Source organism: Peromyscus californicus, unplaced genomic scaffold, assembly GCF_007827085.1.
Source record: "Peromyscus californicus insignis strain IS unplaced genomic scaffold, ASM782708v3 Scaffold_6__1_contigs__length_162567912, whole genome shotgun sequence".
Taxonomy (NCBI): domain Eukaryota; kingdom Metazoa; phylum Chordata; class Mammalia; order Rodentia; family Cricetidae; genus Peromyscus; species Peromyscus californicus.
The window spans coordinates 114,751,975-114,769,381 of NW_026294584.1; positions in this window are offsets into that span (position 1 = coordinate 114,751,975).

The following is a 17,407-nucleotide window of genomic DNA, read 5'->3' on the forward strand; positions in this document are numbered from 1 at the left end:
GTTCTACTAAAGTCATTCCCCATCCTGCGGGGTGGCCAAGCTAGAGCAGAGCAAGGGACCAGCTTCCAATCCCCATAGCCAAGAAGGCTTTCTTGCCCACGCCATCCATCTCTTCTCATGTCGGCCCCCTTTAGCACCTCACCACTCCTACAGGGATCAAGCTTAAAACTCTGAGCCACCAAGGAAAGCAAGGACTGAAGCCTCCAGTCCTTTCCTCTCTGCAGAGAAGACCCAGAATACAATGGTGATTCATTATGAAGGAAAAAAATTAATATGCATTTAACTAAATGCAAAAGAAGCACGGAACAAAGGCAGTTTATAAAAAGGCATCCAAATGTCAAATATTTCTCTAGCTCTTCCTGCCCTGTCACAATAGAAGTGTTTTCTTTTTTAAGTGCTCCACTTTCAGTAATTGTAGGGATCACAATTTCAAATTAAACATGCCCAATAAACCATGGTGGGTTTTGTTTCCTCGCTGCTCTAACCTTTGTCTAGTCCCCATTTTAGCCCCACCTCTCCCACACTCCCCACCCCAACTCTGTTTTGCTTAGAGACTTACCTTTGCTGACCTTGCCCCTCCTTTTTGGGAGGCTGATCCCGCTGCCTGCTGTCCCTGCACTGAGAATGTTGTTTCTTCAACCGTCCCCCGCTACATGCACAGGGGCGTGCCTAGTGCCCATATTCCCACCATCTTTTGCTGAGTATATGTTTGTGTGTCTGTTATTTGCCCCCCACCCCCTCACCCCTCTTTAACAAGAAGAATGGGATCAGAGACTCCCAACACAGCACAGCGCTGTCTGAACTGACTGTACCCATTAGGAATTCTTCAAGTGCAGATGGAGTCCTCAAAGTGACTGTTTACAAATGCAGAAGTAACATTATGGGTTGCCTCACCCCCACCCCACCTCCCAACATGGATGGGGTTTCATTGCCGCTCTGATTTCAATGTCTCCGTTTGCCACCCCAAAGAGCTGGTTTTTCTAATATCCATCCTGCAGATTCCATCTGGGATCCCCCAAACAAGCTGTGTGCTTTCTGCCTCTCTTGCAGACAGAAATTACAAAAAGTCTCCAGTTCAATGGGAAGGAGGTCAGACCTACCCGGGTCTGAGCTATTGGAGTTTTAATGCCTAGAAGCCCAGAGAGAAGCCGGACCAGGAAGACTTAATAGACACCCTTCGAGAAGGGACGTTTCTTCTCTCCCTCGCGTCTGCCCATAGGTACAAAGCACCGTGGGAAAGCCAAGTGGAAGCTCTCAGAAAGCCAGAAGCCGGCAGCGTCTACTATGATCACAATTACCCCACGATGTTCCTGTTTCTCAGGATTTACTATCCTTCCAAGCTTTCGGCCCAGTGTCTTGTGTGAACAGAGAACCAGATGGGAGTTTTGGGGGCTAAAATGGATACACCAATTATTTATAGATTCGGACTAAAAATCATGTGAACCGCCTTCTGTGGAGTCCCATCTTCCGAGAACAGACTTGAAATAGGCATAGTTGTGGAAAGTCTCAGAATCATTTAGAATAATCCTCAACATGATATTGCAAGTAGGGAATGGTGGAATTAAGCCTAAAGAATTTTAGGAGCCCCTTCGAAGAGAACAGCAGAATTTTTGAACTACCTTTTAGAATTCTCTAGAAGGAGACCCCGGGGTTCAATTTTATGTCCTATTGGTTTTAGTCATGTTTCCTTTAGACTTTTTTTTTTTTTTTAATTTTCTGGCTAGAAAGACCTTTAAAACTCAACATGATTGCTTGCAAAGCGAGTGTTGCCAGCTTGAGAGTGGAAGGAAATTGTTGCTGGTGCCTTAGTGATGAGAGACACTCAACATGCATGCAAAGGATGAGAGAATTTTTAAAAGACTTTCTGTTATTAGTACTCAATACAGGCTGGGGGTTGCTGAAGGAAGGTGTGTGTGTGTGTGTGTGTGTGTGTGTGTGTGTGTGTGTGTGTGTGTATGTGTGTATCCTGTTTTTTTAACATTGACATGTATTTTGATTTTTTCTGTTTGTTTGTTTCTTTGGGTTGGCAGGGGCTGGAGTAAAGTGGGGAGTGTAAGAGTTCTTACAAAATTTCTTCTGCTACCTACCAGGCTCAACATTCCATCCATACTGCTTCATCTAAACCTCCTCTACACCAGCGATGTCTTTTACATTTTACTGAAGATTGACAGCCCAGTTGAGAGGTTAGCCGGCTTGTCTCAGGTCACCCAAATGAGACCATCACAACCCAAGCCCCAGCAGCTCCCATTATTGACTATTCTGCTGTGTCAGAGCTGAGAACCGCTCCTTCTGAAGTCCCTCTTAAATCTAAACCTCAAGATGGAAGAAATATTTGGAGAAGGGCTGCAGCCATGAAAATCGTTCTCAGCGATGCTTACACTTTCATAGCCAAAAAACCATTTGGTAGAGTCCAAAAATACTTTCATTTTTTTTTTCTTCTTTTAACATACAGACTCTCCTAGACATGGACAAGGGTCAGACGGCCTCGCTGGAGTTCTCCTCCATCTGAATGCACTCATTTGGTCCACAGCTACCCAAACACCTTAGGATAGAAGGACATTTTCTGTTTATGTGTTCTGCTCTCATACATGCTAGGCAACAGCTTTACCACTGAACTCTATCCCCAGTCTGGAACATTTTAAGAAGAATTTGTATTTAGTAACATCAATATCTGAGTTATATTGCTGGCTCTAAAATAAGCTATTTGCACTGCTGTTTAAAAATTAATATCCATTTGAACACACATGGTATCACTAACCAACTGGGAAATTAGTAACATTTATTCTCCACCTAGAAACGAGAAAGTACGGATTTTTGCTATTCTATCAAGCATACTTAGAGTCAAAACAGAACCGCTTCCATTTCCTGGTTAGCTGTAATTCTAAGCACTCAGACAGTTTCCCAGGTGAAAAAGGAAAAGAGAGCACTGGTTTCTGGGGTACCCAGGTTTCCCAGACATGTATGTGCCTATGTTCACCGGGACAGGTACAGAGCTTATTTCCATTCTGTCTGCTCCATATGCTTTTAGTAATGACAGTTGAAAGGGATACATTTTGTAAAACTTACAGCTCAGTTAGTAAAGCGCTTGCCTCACAAACCTGAGGGACAGAAGCCACTTAAAGGCTAGGTGTGGTTTACAGTGCCAGCACTGGGGAGGCAGAGACAGGAGGTTCACTGGGAACAGATGGCCAGCCAGCCTCCCCAAATCAGTGAGCTCCAGGTCCCACCGAGAGACCCTGCCTCAAAAATCAAAGTAGCAAGCTCCTGAGGAAAGACACCACAAGGTTGGCCTTTGGTCTCTAAGCACACTTGAACACACATGTACACACCCACATGCAAATATGCACACATACATACCCATAATATACAAAATAAAATAATAATTATAATAAGCCAACCCATGGGGATGGAGAGTCGCTTCCTATGAGGTTTGTTTTCCAGTCAACTGCCTAAAATTAGAGCCGTCCCTGTCTGAATGTCCTTGGACAATTGTATGGGTAGTAACATCTTTCCTGAGTTTTGAATCTTCCGGCCTGGTGAGTTACTTTCCATCACCATGGTGTTGTGGAGCCGTGAATGTGTGTGTTCCCTGCCTCTTCATGCTTCTGCTGAACACCTTGGATCATCCTGGACCAGACAGCAGAGGTTATCAGCAGCATGTGGGTAATGGATGGGGTCCATTGTATTTTCTTGTTTAGAAAAATAAATCACCCTGCAAACTTGTATTACGTTCCATGTAAAATGGAGGCACATCAGCACTTGCTCTGTTTTCCCTTCCCGAGCTGGCTTGGCAGGGTGCCTTGGGCTGCAAAGAACAGCCAAGGGGTGCCAAGCAGGGCTGCTTGGTTCCTTGCCCATTCCTCTAGGGGTTGTAAACATCCTGCCCCGAAAACCTTTACCAACCTGTAGCTAGAAAACTCCCTGGTGCAGTGGCGTGGCTGTGGGGAGCCATGGGGTGGGGGTTGGAATCCATGAGTCACACTGTAGGGAGCCGGCTGGATCCCAAGGAGGTTAGGTGCTCTGGGGGGGGGGGGGGGCAGCAGCACAGACCTCAAGCAGAAACCCATTGCTGAAGAGTTAAGCACAGAGGAAGGGCAAAGATATTTGAGCTATTAAATACCCAAGACAACCCCCCCCCCCACACACACACACACCCGGACCCCGGCCAGTGCAGTCAGGTACTGTCAACACAAAATCTCCCCAGCACACTGAGCTGGGCTTCCACTCGCTCCAGTGTGGGCACATCAGGACCTCACTAGGACATTACCACGCACTGTCTGAGACAGTGTGAACCATTTGCTTCCTCCTTGGTAGTTTACATCCGTTAAAAGACTAAAACCCTAGAAGCTGGGTGTGACCATAATCCTAGCACTGAGGAGGCTGAGGCAGGAGGACCACGAAATCAAAGGCAGCCTAGGATACACAGAGCATTCCTGCCTCACAAGACAAAACAAAAACAAAAGCCCTACCTCAAGGCTGGGCTGGTGAGATGATTCAGTGGGTAGAGCCAATTGCTGTCAAGTCTGAGGGCCTGGGTTTGATTCCCGGGACCCACACAGGAGGAGAAAACCAACTCTCAAAAGTTGTTCTCCCACCTCCACGCAAGCCCTGTAGCATACACCTGCACCACACCCCCCCCCACACACACACCCCACACTAAACGTGATACAAAATTAAAAATACAAACAAAACCAAAACCAAAACAGCCCACACAAAACAAGGTTTCATAACACATAGTAGAGTCAGGCACCAAGTCCTCCAGCCTCCAGGGCAAGGGCTGGCATACTCTCTTGATAGGTACCCTGCTGCACACATTAGTATAGGGATTTATGACAGCTTTACAGGGCTGTCCTGTACAGAAAGCCTACCATGGGCTAGGTGTGTCACTGTGATACATACACCCATTCTACATGTAGGTAAATTGAGGTTCCCCAAGGGCTGGCATACTCTCTTGATAGGTACCCTGCTGCACACATTAGTATAGGGATTTATGACAGCTTTACAGGGCTGTCCTGTATACAAAGCCTACCATGGGCTAGGTGTGCCACTGTGATACATACACCCATTCTACATGTAGGTAAATTGAGGTTCCCCAAGGGCTGGCATACTCTCTTGATAGGTACCCTGCTGCACACATTGCTATAGGGATTTATGACAGCTTTACAGGGCTGTCCTGTATACAAAGCCTACCATGGGCTAGGTGTGTCACTGTGATACATACACCCATTCTACATGTAGGTAAATTGAGGTTCCCCAAGGTAGAACAAGGGTGAAATCACGATATAGGACCAGGATGCAGATCTAGGGATTTGAACTCACACACACCTATCTGCCAAGCAGGATGTGTCAGTGAGAGAATCACAAGAGCCCACAGAAGACATCCCAAAGGAACTTCCCTCCCACAGCATGCCACTCCATCACGCAGATGTCAGATGTCAGGGGCTCAGCTTGAATGCCACCCTTGAGGTTCCATTAAGAGGCAAGCATGTGCTCAGTGGTGGGTGGGAAGGTTTTGATTATGCCATCAGAGTTCATACACAGAAATGACTTTTCTCATGAAGGAGTGGTCCAGGGTCAGCTGCAGAGTCGCGTGGGCTGGGGGTGCAGCCTGGCTTCTTGAGGATTAGTTAGCCTGACACTATCTTTAGATCCCAGTGTTCTCAGCAGTGAACTGTAGCTGTGTAAACTCTCGAGGAGGAGTGGGGGGGGGGGGGGGGGTGTGTGAGAAGACTCAATACCAAATTTCATATCACTAATGTTTCTTTTTTCAAAAAGAGACTTAGTTACTTTTTATTTATGGCTACGCATGTGCATCTCTGGATGTGTATGCAGGCCCTTGGAGACCAGAAGACGTCAGAGCTCCTGAAACTGGAGTTCCAGGCAGTTGTGAGCCACCCAGTGAGGCTGCTGGGGATTAGACTCCAGTCTTCTGCAAGAGCAGCAACATTCTTTCTTTAAAATATCCTATCAACAGCCTGGCATGGCGCCTCGAATCCTAGCACTGGGGAGGCAGAAGCAGGTGGATCTCTGTGAGTTCAAGGCCAGCCTGGTCCACAAAGTGAGTTCCAGGATAGCCAAGGCTGTTATACAGAGAAACCCTGTCTCGAAAAAAACCACACATACAAAAACACTAAATAACTAAATAAAAAATCCCATCAAGCCCAGCACATATCTTTAATCCAGCACTTAGGAAGGAGATCTCTACGAGTTCAGGGCCAGCCTGGTGAATTTACATAGTGAATTTCAAAACAGCCAGGGCTATGTAGAGAGACCCTGTCTCAAACAAACAAACAAACAAACAAATAAATAAAATATCCTATCAAGGGAGGGGTTGGGGAGATAGTTTAGTTGGTAAGATGTCTGTCATCCAAGTATAGGGACTTGAGTCCCCAGTACCCATATAAAGAGCAAGGTGTACTGTTGTGTGCTTGTAACGGTAATGCTGGAGAAGTGAAGCCTGGAGGGTCCCTGGGGATTGCTGGTCAGCCAGCCTCACAGAACCAGTGAGTTAGAAGTTTACTGAGAGACCCTGTCTAAAAAAAAAAAAAGGTAGGAAATGGTTCAGAGAGCCGCTCAGTGCTGGCCTCTGCCCTCCATATTCCCGCTGTGTGCACACACACTCACACACATAGAGTCTCTCAGGGAGGCAGAATGCATCAAAAATAACAATGGCCCAACCACTGGAAATGTGATTCTCACGGTGTGGTCTCAACACAGATCCAGTATTGTACCCTCTGAGACATCTGCTGTGGGATGTTCTGTATGGCAAATGTGTTGCTGATTAGTCAATAAATAAAACACTGATTGGCTATTGGCTAGGCAGGAAGTGTAGGCGGGACAAGGAGGAGAATAAAGCTGGAAAGTGGAAGGCTGAGTCAGAGAGACACTGCCAGCTGCCACGATGACAACCAGCATGTGAAGATGCTGGTAAGCCACGAGCCACGTGGCAAGGTATAGATTAATGGAAATGGATTAATTTAAGATATAAGAACAGTTAGCAAGAAGCCTGCCACGGTCATACAGTTTGTAACCAATATAAGTCTCTGTGTTTACTTGGTCGGGTCTGAGCGGCCGTGGGACTGGCAGGTGAGAGAGATTTGTCCTGACTGTGGGCCAGGCAGGAAAACTCTAGCCACACACAGAGTCTCTCAGGGAGGCAGAATGCATCAAAAATAACAATGGCCCAACCACTGGAAATGCAATTCTCATAGTGTGGTCTCAACACAGATCCAGTATTGTACCCTCTGAGACAGTCTACTGCTTCTCTATTAGCTCTGAGCATTTGAACATGAAATAGTCATATTGGGTAAGAAGGCATCTACAGGAGTAGAGGATAAGGCAGTCACATTTCCTGAAGAGGAACGGGGATAGATAGACCTTACTTGGGGTGACTAGAGTGTAACTAATTCCAAAGGTAGCGTAGGATGTGCCAATTGATATGCGGCTCAGAGATCAACATCAACATCACATGGAGCCTGTCTGGAACCAGATTCTGAGGTCTGTCAGGTCCTTAGGATCCAGCCCTGAATTCTGAGCAGAAGCCCAGCAACTTCTCTGCTCTTTGGAGCAGTCCTGGTGTGGGGTCTGGCACACTTGGTGGGCTGGTCGGAGGTGGTGTGAGCAGAAACCCAAGTTGTAAGATATAGGAATGTTCCTAAGGATTGATTCACTTATGAGGTTGGGTCTGAACTGGCTAGGCTGGGGGGTAGGGTGGACAGCAGCATACCCTGCTCTCACACAGCACAGCAGCTATCTGTGGGTAGAAAGTGAGGCAAGAGAGAAGAAAGGAGGGTGTGGGGAAGGGAGTGTGTGGGGAGGAAGGAGAGAGGGAGGGAGGGATAGAGGGACGGAGGAATGGAAACAACATTGTGAATGCACACAGAGTTGCAGAGGCCAAGTGTGGCTGGGTGTGGGAGCAAGAAAGCTGGTCTGGATGGTCAAAGGCTTGTGGAGAGAACATCTTGCTTAGCTAACCAAGGCCTCTAGGTAGGAGACGGCACCATGCCAACAGTAGACCGGATGGTAATAGTCAGGGACCTCAGCTAGGAGATCCCCTCCCCCCAACAGCTCAGCAGCATCCAACCCCTTCAGATGCCAAACACAGGCCTCTACACAGAACAGATGATGGGGGTCCTTCGAGGTGCCCCAGTGAAGCAGCAGGAATTATCTGTCCCTAGGGTGACTAGGCAGTGACTGATTATCATTCACAGGCTGAGGCTCTGAAAGTGGGGGCCCTTTGCAGTTTTTGGAAATTGCTGCATGAATGTCCGGTGGCAAGGTCACACCCAGGTAGTGACAGGTGCCGTCCCCCTGCAGACCTAATCCCCCCCCCAGGTTATTTTGGTACAAGTCGAAGAGGGGCTTCAGCCTTCAGCTCCTAGGCCCACACCTGCAGCACCTGTACTTCCTTCCGGTGGACCTCACCACTTTCACCCCACCAGCCAGCCAGTGGGAGGGGATGCGGCTGTCTCTTCAACTTGTGAGTTTTCCACAAGTTTAAGCCGGTCTCCTCTTAATTGCCCCCACAGAGATTTTCAGAAATACTTTTAAATATTATAATTATTATTGTTATTTTCCTTTGTTCTTCTAGATGGCACCTCTCCTTCATACGACTCAAAGAACTATTCTAGATTATCCAATTAATCTCCATAAATCCCTGTGAGGACAGTGGGTGGTAGTTTCTCTACGTTGCTAAAGGGGAGGTAAGGAAAAGAGTAGGGCTAAAGGTGCTGTGGGAACAGGGAGGATGGACCTCAAATGACAAGTGGGAACCCCATGTTCTTCCCACAATGTGCCACAGTGCCATCCTGGGTCTGTCACTATCTAGAGGCGACATCCTAAGGCAAGCTCTATTCAGATCGTGTTAGCACCCTGGGTAACACTCTTCGGCCTTCCTAGTATTCAACTTCCCCATCTGACAAGAGCTGAAGATACCTCAGTGAGGGGTGCAGAAAGGACCCCTAGGCTCCTTGGAGGCAGACTGCAAACACCAGCAGGGCCTCTTTCCCAAGCCCTTCCCTACTAGGCACCATCAAGCCAACCCCCCCTCCACAGGCTCTACTGCAATTTTATAAACGAGGGAGTTTTATACACTGAGGCAGAAATGGACAGTTTTGGCATGGTTGGAAGAGAAGAATCCAAACTTGGGAGACAGGCAGCCTGTTTCAGACTGTGGCTCCAACACTTCCTAAATGTGATGGCTTTTCCCGGGTCACTGAATCACGCCAAGCCCATTTCCTCACCAGCAAAATTGTGACAACGATTTGGTGAGGGAGCACAGAAAGAGGGTCTGACAGAAGATGGTGCTTCATAAGGAACCAGAGATTGAATAAGGGGTGGGGGGTGGGGTGGGGTCAAGATGCCTGTATTGAATCCCACTAAGTCACCATGGACAAGTCACTTCATCTTTCTGGATAAGGAAGGTTCCTATGAAGACTAAGCAGGTATAATAGTCATTGGTCACAGCAAGACTAAGTTATCATTGTATTTTAGTCATTGTGTAATTCCTCGCATCTATTTTGTCCTGTGCAGCCCGGAAGCAGCACAACACTTACTCCACAGTGTGAGGGCAGTGTGTGGAGGGGATATGGCTCAGTACAGGGCCACTTTGCCCCCAGGAAACTGGAAAAAATGTCCCCTGGCTGGGAGCCCTTTCCCCTTGGAGCCAAAGAGTCCTGTGATCTCCCATCCTTGGGCTCAGGGATCTAGGAAGTGTCCCTCTCACCTTTCCCCAGTTTCCCTGCTAAACTGAGATATATTCGGTAATCTCGTCACTGTGCTGAAAGAGTTGACAGAAACCACTTGAATGTTCGTGGGGGGGGGGGGGGGACCTCCAGTCTAACGGGGCTGTGGAGACATGCTAGCTGGGACAGCCTGGTCTGTCCGGCAGGAGTCTGCCACAGGGCTGGAGAGCAAGTGTCAAGTACAGGAGCCCGTGAGGGACACTTCACACTCCACCCACAGGGTGAGAACTAGCATTTCTAGAAAGAGCACGTGAGGCTACCCTTTCTAAGTCCTTCAGTGCTACATGCATGGCGCGGGGGCAGGGGGTTGCTGTTTGCTCAAAACATACAAGTTACTTGAAAAGCATACAAAGACCTGCATGTCCACATGAACAAGGGACAATGGAACATTTCTCTTCATGTGGGCGTCAGTTTTTCTTTCCTTTGAATTACGGAGGAGGAGGAGGAGGAAGAGGAGGAGGAGGAGGAGGAGGAGGAGGAGGAGGAGGAGGAGGAGGAAGAAGAAGAAGGAGAAGAAGAAGAAGAAGAAGAAGAAGAAGAAGAAGAAGAAGAAGAAGAAGAAGAAGAGAAGGAGGAGAGGAGGAGGAAGAGGAGGAGGAAAAAACATGTGAAGGCCCTTATTTTTGGTAGAGAAATGAAGGCACTTTAATTTCCGGTGGTGCCAGGCCACGGTTCCGGCTGCACTAGCAGCTGCTGTAACACTAAACCAAACAAACAACCCATCCACCAGCAACACAGAAACTCTGGATTGCTCTCGGCTGCAGTTTCCTGTGGATACTTCAAAGCCTGGAGACTCTGCAGATGTCTTGGTGGTGTTTTCCCTCTCCAGCAAACACATGCAAAAGCCAGCAAGAGAGGGGCCAGTCCCCTGAAAGGAAGGTGGGGGGCATGAGGTGGGGGAAGATGGCTTGAAATCTGAGCCCAAAGCATACTGGCTATCTGTTTCTCGGATGCTCCGCCCAGCTCTAAGTCTCTGCCTCCCTCCTCCGGCATTTCTAAGAAGAAAGCAGGTCTTGAAATCTAGCTGGTGAATATTCAACACCAAATTCAACTACAGAAAAAAAATTATACTAGAAAATCCATCATGGCCAGATTCCCCTGATAGCTGCCTCCTCTTTCTTCACAAGACTGCTGCTCCAAGGGTGGGGCTGAGGTGAGCCAGGACACATCTGGCCACCCCATTCTCATACTTGTGTTTCTTTTACATTTCTCATTCTTTCCTAGAACAAATTCCCTTAAAAAACATAGCCAGGGAAATGTGTGCCCTGTGCTGCTTTCAAATACAGAGGGAAAGTTCATCTATGGATTAAAATATTTATTATTATGTGAGTCAAGAACGAGCCCATGCCTTCAAACTAAGATTTGTGTGTGTGTGTGTGTGTGTGTGTGTGTGTGTGTGTGTGTGTGTGTGCGCGCGCGCACGCATGTGTGTACATATGTACACAAGTGTACAAAATTGTCTACAGAACTACACTCAAGGAGGACTGGAGGAAGGAGCTAGCAAAACATTTGCCTAGGGCATTAGATAGAGTAACTCCAAGGCAGGAAACACCCGGAGTGGAGTCCCTTCACCCTTAGGTCAAAAACTAACTCTCTCTCTCTCTCTCTCTCTCTCTCTCTCTCTCTCTCTCTCTCTCTCTCTCTCTCTCTCTCTCTCTCTCTCTCTCTGTGGTGGTGTTGAGACAGGGTTTCTCTGTGTAGCCCTGGCTATCCTGGAACTTGCTCTGTAGACCAGGCTGGCCTTGAACTCACAGAGATCTACCAGCCTGTCTCCCTAGTGCTTTGATTAAAGGTGTGCACCTCTACTGCCTGGCCTCCTTGTTTTTGTTTTGTTTTGTTTTTTATGAGAGTCTTAGTTGCTTTTTTCTTTGGGGGGGGGGGGGTCACTTGCAACAAAGTATTGTTATGGTAAAGGTGTTCACAGTGGCCTTATCTTCTCTTACCCCTAATGTTACAAGCTAGCAATTCCTGACTTGTAAAATTCTTATATTAAAAAAAATCAAGTGAAAAATTCATCCGAGGAATAAATTGAGATCTGAAAATAAAAGCAGAGTATGGCATACAGAGATGTGCTTCTTAGGCAGATGTAAAATTAGAGTTGTGTATGGAGAAGGGCGGTGGCCAAGAGACAGGGGCGGAAATGCTGCTCTGAGCTCGTCTGGTTTGGGACCTTGAACAAGTGTCCCCTCCTCTCTAGCCCAAACTACAGAAGAAGGGACTCTGGGCTTCTGGCCTCTTCCCAAGCTGACTTTGAAAAACTCAAAGGTAGAATTAGGAAGCCCTGGGTAGACAAATGTCAGAGGGGCTTGGCAGGGAGCTGTGGGTGCTCTGAGAAAGCCATTGCTGGGCCTGGGCCTGGGGCAATGGGGTCCTGTGACACAGGGGGTCTTCTAGAGTAACGGCTTCAGCTAGGTCTTAAAAACCTGTCATGGCAGCCCTGGGAGAAATAAGGTGGCATTTCTTATTAAAAAGGAATGAAGGGGCTCCATCTGAGACCCCGAGAGCGCTCACTCTCTAACGCACTTGGCCATCACAGGACTGCTCAATGCCAACCTCTAGCATGAGTCTCAAGGGCTCCCCTCTTTGGTGTTTCTAGGACCATGCTAGCCAGTACAATGCCAGGCAGACCCTAGGGATCCTTGTCTACAATGCTGCTGAGGTCATCCATGCAGACTCCGATGGGAGGCACAAGAGAGGGGCTTGCAAAGAACCTGATGTTCTCAGGGCTTTATTTACCTGCTAAAAATGAAGCTGAGCATTGATTGCCACCGAGGCTAAAAATAGACACTTGTCACCTATTGTGAACTTCTTACAATGCAAGTAAGAAAAATCAGAGATAGGAAACCTGTCACTTCTCACAGGATCTGCTTTTAAAAACCTGTACTGTCACAGACAAATACATTCTGTTCTCCAACAGTTCAATCTTTGAACTAATTACGTGTATTTGTCTGTAACACATGAGATTTCAAAAGGAGTTTAAAACTAAATAAACTATGTAGACAAAGGGGCTGTGGAGACTTGTTAGACCAGGTCAGGGCACAGTCTGGAGAAGTCATCGATGCCATTGGCATCTGAGAACATTCCCATCGAATCAGTCCTGACGCCCATCAATCTTAGTTCTTTCGTTTTGATTGACATCCTAGGGCCACTGAGCCTCCCCCATCCCAGAGCAAAGAGACACAACAGCCTATTTAGCAGAACATAAAGGGGGGGCGCGGGAGAGAGAAATCAAAGCTATTAACTCCCATTTGTCTACTCTTGGAATCTGACACAGACTCAAGAACAAGCAAACACTTCCACTGGCAACTGTTTCTAATGCACAACTCTGTCACATCAGCACAAGAACCAGAGGCCACGCTGCAGGACACAGGACAACAGCGACAGGACTCCCCCAGGTTGAACCCATCAGCCTCCAGTGAAGCTTTGAGGACGAACGGTTTTCTGAACTTTGGTGGGAAGACAATGAATGTGCCCTGATAAAGGTGCTGGCTGACCTCAGCACTCCCGGGACTCTTTACCTCTCAGCCTTCTGAGTGTGGGGGAGACACCCCATTCCCTGACAGGAAACATGATGGCTGCCTTTCCAGTAAAGAACAGCTAAAACGCAGGGAGGAGACAGGTGTTGCTAATAAACTATGTCTGCAGTCTCACCTGGACAGGGCCTAATAAATAACAATTTATTTATTTATTTATTTATTCATTCATTCGTTCATTCGTTCATTTATTTATTTATTTATTTATTTATGTCTTTAGTGTTTCTTCTTATGTCTTTTCCTTACCCTGGCCCTTCCATATCTTAACATAGTCACAGGACTTGTTGCTTCCTATGAATATCACTTTGGATTTATTTTTTTTTTTTTAATCTATTCTGATCTTTGAGTCATGATCTCCTAGATAGCCCAGACTGGCCTTGAACTTTCAAAGCTCCTGCCTTAGTATTCTGAATGCTGGAATTTCAACCACATATATCTCAACAGCCTAGGAATTAATTTTAACATGGGGTGGGGGCTGAGACAGGGGAGTAAATGTGGTGTTAGCCATGGTTATTGTTCGTAATTATGAAAACAAGCAGGTATTATTTTTGCCCTTATAAAAAGAATTTTTGTGGGAAAGGGGGTTAGTATCTGGACTCTGCTTCAGAATAAGAGCTTAAAATAACCAGTCAGGTAGCTAATACCAAAGTGGAATGTGACCAGAGAACTTTGGCACCAAGGTTTTGATTCTCAGACCTGCATGGCCAGCTTGGAGTGGTCGGCTCAAGGCCTTCCGGGGTTTAGGTAGTTCCTCTCACCCTCCATGATGGCGACATTCCGTGATCCTCTTACAGATGGGTAAGTTGAGGCTTGGGAAGCCAGGCACCACAGTCACAGTCACAGACCTCACGAGATAGGGTACCGGAGGGAGAGGGAGGAGCTGATCTCCTCAGGCAGAGCTCAGAGCTCCGCTCATCTGGGTGGGTTTCTCAAAGCAGATCTCTGAGGAGCTTTGGGGAAAGCTAGCTCCTCTGTCCACCACCAACCAGCTCTGTGAAGGGCTGTGAATGAGCAGGACTGTGACCAAGGCCTGGGAACGATATGCTCAGGACCACAATGACAAAGTCACACACATGTAGAATAGGTCAGAGGCCATGGTGGAGGCCATAGGAAAACCCAATCTCCCTGTATTATAAGAAAGGAAGGACGCTCCCCATTAGAGCACAGAACAGGCTTGAAGGAGGTTCTTGGCTTTCCCCAGGGTCTCCTTAAGGGCACACAGCTGGGGATCCAGGCCAGGGCTCCAGAGGGACATGGGGCTGGGTGGCCACAGCACAGAACACACATGTCAGAGAACCAGGCAAGATGGTGCTGGAGGAGTTCACAGGGAGAGGGGGGCCGAACTCCATGTATTTTGCTCTTTGTCTGAATCTGAAACACAGCTTTAAGTTATTAAGCATTCTGGAATGGCACAAGCATTTTGGGCACCGCAGTCAGGAACAGAAAGATACTTGGGGGAAGAATCTTCAAGACAAATGTCAGGAACGAGAAGCATCGGGTCCTTATGACCTCACTGCCTCCTTCAGGGTTCACAACCATCCCTGGAGTGTCCCTGCGGTACCGGCCTGTGCCTGCTGCTGGCAAGGGTTTGGCTGCCCTCAAGTCAGTCCTATATAACAGGAACTCACTGTTACGCAGACTGGTGCATTCTACCTGCTTATTAAAGGGACCACCTATGGGACCTTCACTGCCATGTGCTACGAAGGTAGGAACCCCCTTTTCTGAAGTCTTTCGGGAAAGGGCATAAAGCACCCCCAGAACAGTCAGGGGACCATATTCTGTGCAGCAGCCATTCTTCTAAATATAGAACACAGAGCAATCACACGAAGGAGGCAGGAGATGTCCTTGGATGCTCCACACAACAGGCGGATGACAGAGCTGCTAAGAGGGTTTTGCGTTGAAATCCTGAGCTCCCCGATTTAGCAGAAGGCTCCTCTGCTCCCTCACGTGAGTGGGCTGCGGTGATTGCATTCCGAGGCTTACCACTTCACCTTGTCCCAGGCCTGCCTTCACAGGTACATAAATAATTCCCTGGACTCTGGGAGTTTCTTTTTTTAAGCCCCGTGGAAGTAAATTTACTTATCCAAACTTGAGCTATCTCTAACATTTGCCAGATCTCCCAGGCCGATTTCTTTTCCTTTTTTAAACTCATCTTCACGGCAGGAACATAAAAGGGGGCGATCCATAAACATTTCAGGCGCTTAATATACTGCTTCCTCTAGGTTGCTCAAAGCGGAAACGCTGCTCTGAAGAAGAGGTGGGCATCTCTCAAAGTCATCAGGAGGGCTTGCCATGCACTTGGCCACAGCTGAAAAGTGTTTTAATAAGGCCCTTCTCCTTTACAAGTCCTGTTGCCTTTCAGCTCCAGCCCTCAGCCCAGGCTGGGAGGAAGATGGCTCTCAGATATCCTTTTGTTACTTTAATCGGAGCCAGAAGGGCCGTATTGACTTTCGGCCCGTGGGGAGTTGTAGCTCTTTAGTATCTATCTCATCCAAGAAATCAAGTTTGATTAATTTGTCATCAAGCAAAATGTGTGATCCCCTCAGAGCCAAGCCTTTGAAGTGGAAGGATTGGGCTGGAGGCCCAGGTCAGGAGGCGACAGGCAGCAGTGGTGTCCCAGGGACTAGCACACGGAGGCACAACCTTCTGGGCTGCTCACATCGACACTGCTGCTTTTACTTTCAAAACCATTTTCCATGCAAGTGGTCTAAGTGGGCTCCTCCCTGGCAAGGGCTCCCTTTTGCTGTCTTTGTTAAAACGGTGTGATCAGGGCTACACAGAGCAAGGAAGGTCTAGGAAACGTTAAGCCACTCCACAAAGCCTTGGGGTGGTAGGATGTGACCTCCCAACAAACTTAAAAGCCCGCTGAGAGCGGGAGAGTCATAGGGCTGAACCGGTGTCAGCCTGTGCTTCCGGAATGAATATGGAAGGGGTCTCCCACTGGGTCACGGGGCAGATGCTCGTTTATGATGCTCCGGTCTTGTTAACCTGCACTTAGTGGAGTTCCTGATTTGCTGGAAATGCGTAAGGTAGTGACCCTGAGATAGTTAAGCCTGGACTTCGTGTCACATTTCTTGTTCAGGTGCTATGTATGGTTTATAAGGAGTTACAGGGCTTTTAAAAATTACAGAGTAAGCCATCTTGATACATTCCTCAGTGTAAGAACCCCACTGTTAACATGCTGGTGCATGGGCCTTTTTATGACTGTTACCCCTCGGGTGTATACATAAAGACCCAGTGAATTAGGGAGCAAAAGTCAGGGGCTTGCTAGGCTTTTAAAGAGGTCTGGGAAGCGCCAACAAATTACAAACAGCCTTTGTGGTTTCTGACTCCAGTGTCTAAACTGTTATTAGAGAATTCTAAAATAATAAGGAGCTTAGTGAATTCACTCAGCTTTAGAAAGCTAAGGCCATTTTGAATTGAAAACAAAAGTAAACTTTGCTTATGACAACATTCAAACATTTCAGTGGGTCTGTACTGTAGGCCACATACGGGAACTCCAAGACGTTTAAGTTCATTTCTTCCCCTTTTTAGGTCTAGTGGCCCCATTTTAAGGATATTTCTCCAAATTCTAAGCTCCGTGAAGTAGAGAGGATGTGCTGTTTGTGTTTTCTGGGCCTAGCACACTACAGCTGATCAGCAATCACTTGATGAGGGAGTGAGTCAATATAGCATTGAGAAATGTGCTATAGAAATGTCCATCAGCTTTCCTGGAAGCTGTCAGTGACTGAAATAAACACACGTAGGAGCCTGGGGATAGATGGCTCAGTCCATAAAATACTTGTCATACATGTTTTCGGACCTCGGTTCGATCTCCAGGACACCCAACAAAGACCCACGTGTAGTAAGTAGTACATGTTGGGCAGAAAGCAACTGGCAGATGCAAGGGGGCTCACAGCCAGCCTCATGTCCCAGGAAAGGACCCAGTCTCCAGAAAACCACCCAAGGTTGTTCTGTCACCTCCACGTGCATGCACATGCATATCCACACACGCATACACCCTGACGATGGTAATAACAACATTCACATCACACAAAGAACTCTGGAGACCGACCGTCCAGCAGTTGTCTCACAATCACACGTTTGGGGGCCTATAATCCACAGCGGACAATACAGGGCTTGCGTTTTACC